Genomic DNA, 8,135 nt, shown 5'->3' on the forward strand with positions numbered 1-8,135 from the left:
ACAGCAGTCCCCATTGGATTCGGGTGGAATTTGTATTTTTGGTGAATATTTTAGTGAAAGGGGGCCATTTTTCTTGAAAACCTCGGCCGATTTTTTCAATAGCTTCCAGGTCTTTGGACCGATTGACTTGAAATTTCTCCCAAACGTGGTCCTATACTGGCTGAAGGAGACACAGCAGTCCCCATTGGATTCGGGTGGAATTTGTATTTTTGGTGAATATTTTAGTGAAAGGGGGCCATTTTTCTTGAAAACCTCGGCCGATTTTTTCAATAGCTTCCAGATCTAGTGAAACATCTCGGCCGATTTTTTCAATAGCTTCCAGGTCTTTGGACCGATTGACTCGAAATTTCTCCCAAACGTGGTACTCTACTGGCTGAATAAGACACAGCAGTCCCCATTGGATTCGGGTGGAATTTGTATTTTTGGTGAATATTTTAGTGAAAAAAGGCAATTTTTCATGAAAACCACGGCCGATTTTTTCAATAGCTTCCAGGTCTTTGGACCGATTGACTCTAAATTTCTCCCAAACGTGGTACTCTACTGGCTGAATAAGACACAGCAGTCCCCATTGGATTCGGGTGGAATTTGTATTTTTGGTGAATATTTTAGTGAAAAAAGGCAATTTTTCATGAAAACCACGGCCGATTTTTTCAATAGCTTCCAGGTCTTTGGACCGATTGACTCTAAATTTCTCCCAAACGTGGTACTCTACTGGCTGAATAAGACACAGCAGTCCCCATTGGATTCGGGTGGAATTTGTATTTTTGGTGAATATTTTAGTGAAAGGGGGCAATTTTTCATGAAAACCACAGCCGATTTTTTCAATAGCTTCCAGGTCTTTGGACCGATTGACTCTAAATTTCTCCCAAACGTGGTACTCTACTGGCTGAATAAGACACAGCAGTCCCCATTGGATTCGGGTGGAATTTGTATTTTTTGGTGAATATTTTAGTGAAAAAAGGCAATTTTTCATGAAAACCACGGCCGATTTTTTCAATAGCTTCCAGGTCTTTGGACCGATTGACTTGAAATTTCTCCCAAACGTGGTACTCTACTGGCTGAAGGAGACACAGCAGTCCCCATTGGATTCGGGTGGAATTTGTATTTTTGGTGAATATTTTAGTGAAAAAAGGCAATTTTTCATGAAAACCACGGCCGATTTTTTCAATAGCTTCCAGGTCTTTGGACCGATTGACTCTAAATTTCTCCCAAACGTGGTCCTCTACTGGCTGAATAAGACACAGCAGTCCCCATTGGATTCGGGTGGAATTTGTATTTTTGGTGAATATTTTAGTGAAAAGCGGGCATTTTTCTTGAAAACCTCGGCCGATTTTTTCAATAGCTTCCAGGTCTTTGGACCGATTGACTTGAAATTTCTCCCAAACGTGGTCCTATACTGGCTGAAGGAGACACAGCAGTCCCCATTGGATTCGGGTGGAATTTGTATTTTTGGTGAATATTTTTGTGAAAAAAGGCAATTTTTCATGAAAACCACGGCCGATTTTTTCAATAGCTTCCAGGTCTTTGGACCGATTGACTCTAAATTTCTCCCAAACGTGGTACTCTACTGGCTGAATAAGACACAGCAGTCCCCATTGGATTCGGGTGGAATTTGTATTTTTGGTGAATATTTTAGTGAAAGGGGGCAATTTTTCATGAAAACCACAGCCGATTTTTTCAATAGCTTCCAGGTCTTTGGACCGATTGACTCTAAATTTCTCCCAAACGTGGTACTCTACTGGCTGAATAAGACACAGCAGTCCCCATTGGATTCGGGTGGAATTTGTATTTTTGGTGAATATTTTAGTGAAAGGGGGCCATTTTTCTTGAAAACCTCGGCCGATTTTTTCAATAGCTTCCAGGTCTTTGGACCGATTGACTTGAAATTTCTCCCAAACGTGGTCCTATACTGGCTGAAGGAGACACAGCAGTCCCCATTGGATTCGGGTGGAATTTGTATTTTTGGTGAATATTTTAGTGAAAGGGGGCCATTTTTCTTGAAAACCTCGGCCGATTTTTTCAATAGCTTCCAGATCTAGTGAAACATCTCGGCCGATTTTTTCAATAGCTTCCAGGTCTTTGGACCGATTGACTCGAAATTTCTCCCAAACGTGGTACTCTACTGGCTGAATAAGACACAGCAGTCCCCATTGGATTCGGGTGGAATTTGTATTTTTGGTGAATATTTTAGTGAAAAAAGGCAATTTTTCATGAAAACCACGGCCGATTTTTTCAATAGCTTCCAGGTCTTTGGACCGATTGACTCTAAATTTCTCCCAAACGTGGTACTCTACTGGCTGAATAAGACACAGCAGTCCCCATTGGATTCGGGTGGAATTTGTATTTTTGGTGAATATTTTAGTGAAAAAAGGCAATTTTTCATGAAAACCACGGCCGATTTTTTCAATAGCTTCCAGGTCTTTGGACCGATTGACTCTAAATTTCTCCCAAACGTGGTACTCTACTGGCTGAATAAGACACAGCAGTCCCCATTGGATTCGGGTGGAATTTGTATTTTTGGTGAATATTTTAGTGAAAGGGGGCAATTTTTCATGAAAACCACAGCCGATTTTTTCAATAGCTTCCAGGTCTTTGGACCGATTGACTTGAAATTTCTCCCAAACGTGGTACTCTACTGGCTGAAGGAGACACAGCAGTCCCCATTGGATTCGGGTGGAATTTGTATTTTTGGTGAATATTTTAGTGAAAAAAGGCAATTTTTCATGAAAACCACGGCCGATTTTTTCAATAGCTTCCAGGTCTTTGGACCGATTGACTCTAAATTTCTCCCAAACGTGGTCCTCTACTGGCTGAATAAGACACAGCAGTCCCCATTGGATTCGGGTGGAATTTGTATTTTTGGTGAATATTTTAGTGAAAAGCGGGCATTTTTCTTGAAAACCTCGGCCGATTTTTTCAATAGCTTCCAGGTCTTTGGACCGATTGACTTGAAATTTCTCCCAAACGTGGTCCTATACTGGCTGAAGGAGACACAGCAGTCCCCATTGGATTCGGGTGGAATTTGTATTTTTGGTGAATATTTTTGTGAAAAAAGGCAATTTTTCATGAAAACCACGGCCGATTTTTTCAATAGCTTCCAGGTCTTTGGACCGATTGACTCTAAATTTCTCCCAAACGTGGTACTCTACTGGCTGAATAAGACACAGCAGTCCCCATTGGATTCGGGTGGAATTTGTATTTTTGGTGAATATTTTAGTGAAAGGGGGCAATTTTTCATGAAAACCACAGCCGATTTTTTCAATAGCTTCCAGGTCTTTGGACCGATTGACTCTAAATTTCTCCCAAACGTGGTACTCTACTGGCTGAATAAGACACAGCAGTCCCCATTGGATTCGGGTGGAATTTGTATTTTTGGTGAATATTTTAGTGAAAGGGGGCCATTTTTCTTGAAAACCTCGGCCGATTTTTTCAATAGCTTCCAGGTCTTTGGACCGATTGACTTGAAATTTCTCCCAAACGTGGTCCTATACTGGCTGAAGGAGACACAGCAGTCCCCATTGGATTCGGGTGGAATTTGTATTTTTGGTGAATATTTTAGTGAAAGGGGGCCATTTTTCTTGAAAACCTCGGCCGATTTTTTCAATAGCTTCCAGATCTAGTGAAACATCTCGGCCGATTTTTTCAATAGCTTCCAGGTCTTTGGACCGATTGACTCGAAATTTCTCCCAAACGTGGTACTCTACTGGCTGAATAAGACACAGCAGTCCCCATTGGATTCGGGTGGAATTTGTATTTTTGGTGAATATTTTAGTGAAAAAAGGCAATTTTTCATGAAAACCACGGCCGATTTTTTCAATAGCTTCCAGGTCTTTGGACCGATTGACTCTAAATTTCTCCCAAACGTGGTACTCTACTGGCTGAATAAGACACAGCAGTCCCCATTGGATTCGGGTGGAATTTGTATTTTTGGTGAATATTTTAGTGAAAAAAGGCAATTTTTCATGAAAACCACGGCCGATTTTTTCAATAGCTTCCAGGTCTTTGGACCGATTGACTCTAAATTTCTCCCAAACGTGGTACTCTACTGGCTGAATAAGACACAGCAGTCCCCATTGGATTCGGGTGGAATTTGTATTTTTGGTGAATATTTTAGTGAAAGGGGGCAATTTTTCATGAAAACCACAGCCGATTTTTTCAATAGCTTCCAGGTCTTTGGACCGATTGACTTGAAATTTCTCCCAAACGTGGTACTCTACTGGCTGAAGGAGACACAGCAGTCCCCATTGGATTCGGGTGGAATTTGTATTTTTGGTGAATATTTTAGTGAAAAAAGGCAATTTTTCATGAAAACCACGGCCGATTTTTTCAATAGCTTCCAGGTCTTTGGACCGATTGACTCTAAATTTCTCCCAAACGTGGTCCTCTACTGGCTGAATAAGACACAGCAGTCCCCATTGGATTCGGGTGGAATTTGTATTTTTGGTGAATATTTTAGTGAAAAGCGGGCATTTTTCTTGAAAACCTCGGCCGATTTTTTCAATAGCTTCCAGGTCTTTGGACCGATTGACTTGAAATTTCTCCCAAACGTGGTCCTATACTGGCTGAAGGAGACACAGCAGTCCCCATTGGATTCGGGTGGAATTTGTATTTTTGGTGAATATTTTTGTGAAAAAAGGCAATTTTTCATGAAAACCACGGCCGATTTTTTCAATAGCTTCCAGGTCTTTGGACCGATTGACTCTAAATTTCTCCCAAACGTGGTACTCTACTGGCTGAATAAGACACAGCAGTCCCCATTGGATTCGGGTGGAATTTGTATTTTTGGTGAATATTTTAGTGAAAGGGGGCAATTTTTCATGAAAACCACAGCCGATTTTTTCAATAGCTTCCAGGTCTTTGGACCGATTGACTCTAAATTTCTCCCAAACGTGGTACTCTACTGGCTGAATAAGACACAGCAGTCCCCATTGGATTCGGGTGGAATTTGTATTTTTGGTGAATATTTTAGTGAAAGGGGGCCATTTTTCTTGAAAACCTCGGCCGATTTTTTCAATAGCTTCCAGGTCTTTGGACCGATTGACTTGAAATTTCTCCCAAACGTGGTCCTATACTGGCTGAAGGAGACACAGCAGTCCCCATTGGATTCGGGTGGAATTTGTATTTTTGGTGAATATTTTAGTGAAAGGGGGCCATTTTTCTTGAAAACCTCGGCCGATTTTTTCAATAGCTTCCAGATCTAGTGAAACATCTCGGCCGATTTTTTCAATAGCTTCCAGGTCTTTGGACCGATTGACTCGAAATTTCTCCCAAACGTGGTACTCTACTGGCTGAATAAGACACAGCAGTCCCCATTGGATTCGGGTGGAATTTGTATTTTTGGTGAATATTTTAGTGAAAAAAGGCAATTTTTCATGAAAACCACGGCCGATTTTTTCAATAGCTTCCAGGTCTTTGGACCGATTGACTCTAAATTTCTCCCAAACGTGGTACTCTACTGGCTGAATAAGACACAGCAGTCCCCATTGGATTCGGGTGGAATTTGTATTTTTGGTGAATATTTTAGTGAAAGGGGGCAATTTTTCAAGAAAACCACAGCCGATTTTTTCAATAGCTTCCAGGTCTTTGGACCGATTGACTCGAAATTTCTCCCAAACGTGGTCCTCTACTGGCCGAATAAGACACAGCAGTCCCCATTGGATTCGGGTGGAATTTGTATTTTTGGTGAATATTTTAGTGAAAAGCGGCCATTTTTCTTGAAAACCTCGGCCGATTTTTTCAATAGCTTCCAGGTCTTTGGACCGATTGACTTGAAATTTCTCCCAAACGTGGTCCTATACTGGCTGAAGGAGACACAGCAGTCCCCATTGGATTCGGGTGGAATTTGTATTTTTGGTGAATATTTTAGTGAAAAAAGGCAATTTTTCATGAAAACCACGGCCGATTTTTTCAATAGCTTCCAGGTCTTTGGACCGATTGACTCGAAATTTCTCCCAAACGTGGTCCTCTACTGGCTGAACGAGACACAGTAGTCCCCATTGGATTCGGGTGGAATTTGTATTTTTGGTGAATATTTTAGTGAAAGGGGGCAATTTTTCAAGAAAACCACAGCCGATTTTTTCAATAGCTTCCAGGTCTTTGGACCGATTGACTCGAAATTTCTCCCAAACGTGGTCCTCTACTGGCCGAATAAGACACAGCAGTCCCCATTGGATTCGGGTGGAATTTGTATTTTTGGTGAATATTTTAGTGAAAAGCGGGCATTTTTCTTGAAAACCTCGGCCGATTTTTTCAATAGCTTCCAGGTCTTTGGACCGATTGACTTGAAATTTCTCCCAAACGTGGTCCTATACTGGCTGAAGGAGACACAGCAGTCCCCATTGGATTCGGGTGGAATTTGTATTTTTGGTGAATATTTTAGTGAAAAAAGGCAATTTTTCATGAAAACCACGGCCGATTTTTTCAATAGCTTCCAGGTCTTTGGACCGATTGACTCTAAATTTCTCCCAAACGTGGTACTCTACTGGCTGAATAAGACACAGCAGTCCCCATTGGATTCGGGTGGAATTTGTATTTTTGGTGAATATTTTAGTGAAAGGGGGCAATTTTTCATGAAAACCACAGCCGATTTTTTCAATAGCTTCCAGGTCTTTGGACCGATTGACTCTAAATTTCTCCCAAACGTGGCACTCTACTGGCTGAATAAGACACAGCAGTCCCCATTGGATTCGGGTGGAATTTGTATTTTTGGTGAATATTTTAGTGAAAGGGGGCCATTTTTCATGAAAACCACAGCCGATTTTTTCAATAGCTTCCAGGTCTAGTGAAACATCTCGGCCGATTTTTTCAATAGCTTCCAGGTCTTTGGACCGATTGACTCGAAATTTCTCCCAAACGTGGTCCTCTACTGGCTGAACGAGACACAGTAGTCCCCATTGGATTCGGGTGGAATTTGTATTTTTGGTGAATATTTTAGTGAAAAGCGGCCATTTTTCTTGAAAACCTCGGCCGATTTTTTCAATAGCTTCCAGGTCTAGTGAAACATCTCGGCCGATTTTTTCAATAGCTTCCAGGTCTTTGGACCGATTGACTAGAAATTTCTCCCAAACGTGGTCCTATACTGGCTGAAGGAGACACAGCAGTCCCCATTGGATTCGGGTGGAATTTGTATTTTTGGTGAATATTTTAGTGAAAAAAGGCAATTTTTCATGAAAACCACGGCCGATTTTTTCAATAGCTTCCAGGTCTTTGGACCGATTGACTCTAAATTTCTCCCAAACGTGGTCCTCTACTGGCTGAACGAGACACAGCAGTCCCCATTGGATTCGGGTGGAATTTGTATTTTTGGTGAATATTTTAGTGAAAGGGGGCCATTTTTCTTGAAAACCTCGGCCGATTTTTTCAATAGCTTCCAGGTCTTTGGACCGATTGACTTGAAATTTCTCCCAAACGTGGTCCTATACTGGCTGAAGGAGACACAGCAGTCCCCATTGGATTCGGGTGGAATTTGTATTTTTGGTGAATATTTTAGTGAAAAGCGGGCATTTTTCTTGAAAACCTCGGCCAATTTTTTCAATAGCTTCCAGGTCTTTGGACCGATTGACTTGAAATTTCTCCCAAACGTGGTCCTATACTGGCTGAAGGAGACACAGCAGTCCCCATTGGATTCGGGTGGAATTTGTATTTTTGGTGAATATTTTAGTGAAAAAAGGCAATTTTTCATGAAAACCACGGCCGATTTTTTCAATAGCTTCCAGGTCTTTGGACCGATTGACTCTAAATTTCTCCCAAACGTGGTCCTATACTGGCTGAAGGAGACACAGCAGTCCCCATTGGATTCGGGTGGAATTTGTATTTTTGGTGAATATTTTAGTGAAAGGGGGCCATTTTTCTTGAAAACCTCGGCCGATTTTTTCAATAGCTTCCAGATCTAGTGAAACATCTCGGCCGATTTTTTCAATAGCTTCCAGGTCTTTGGACCGATTGACTCGAAATTTCTCCCAAACGTGGTCCTCTACTGGCTGAACGAGACACAGTAGTCCCCATTGGATTCGGGTGGAATTTGTATTTTTGGTGAATATTTTAGTGAAAAGCGGCCATTTTTCTTGAAAACCTCGGCCGATTTTTTCAATAGCTTCCAGGTCTTTGGACCGATTGACTTGAAATTTCTCCCAAAC

The sequence above is a fragment of the Pagrus pagrus genome, assembly GCF_965226575.1.
Source record: "Pagrus pagrus genome assembly, chromosome: 5".
Taxonomy (NCBI): Eukaryota; Metazoa; Chordata; class Actinopteri; order Spariformes; family Sparidae; genus Pagrus; species Pagrus pagrus.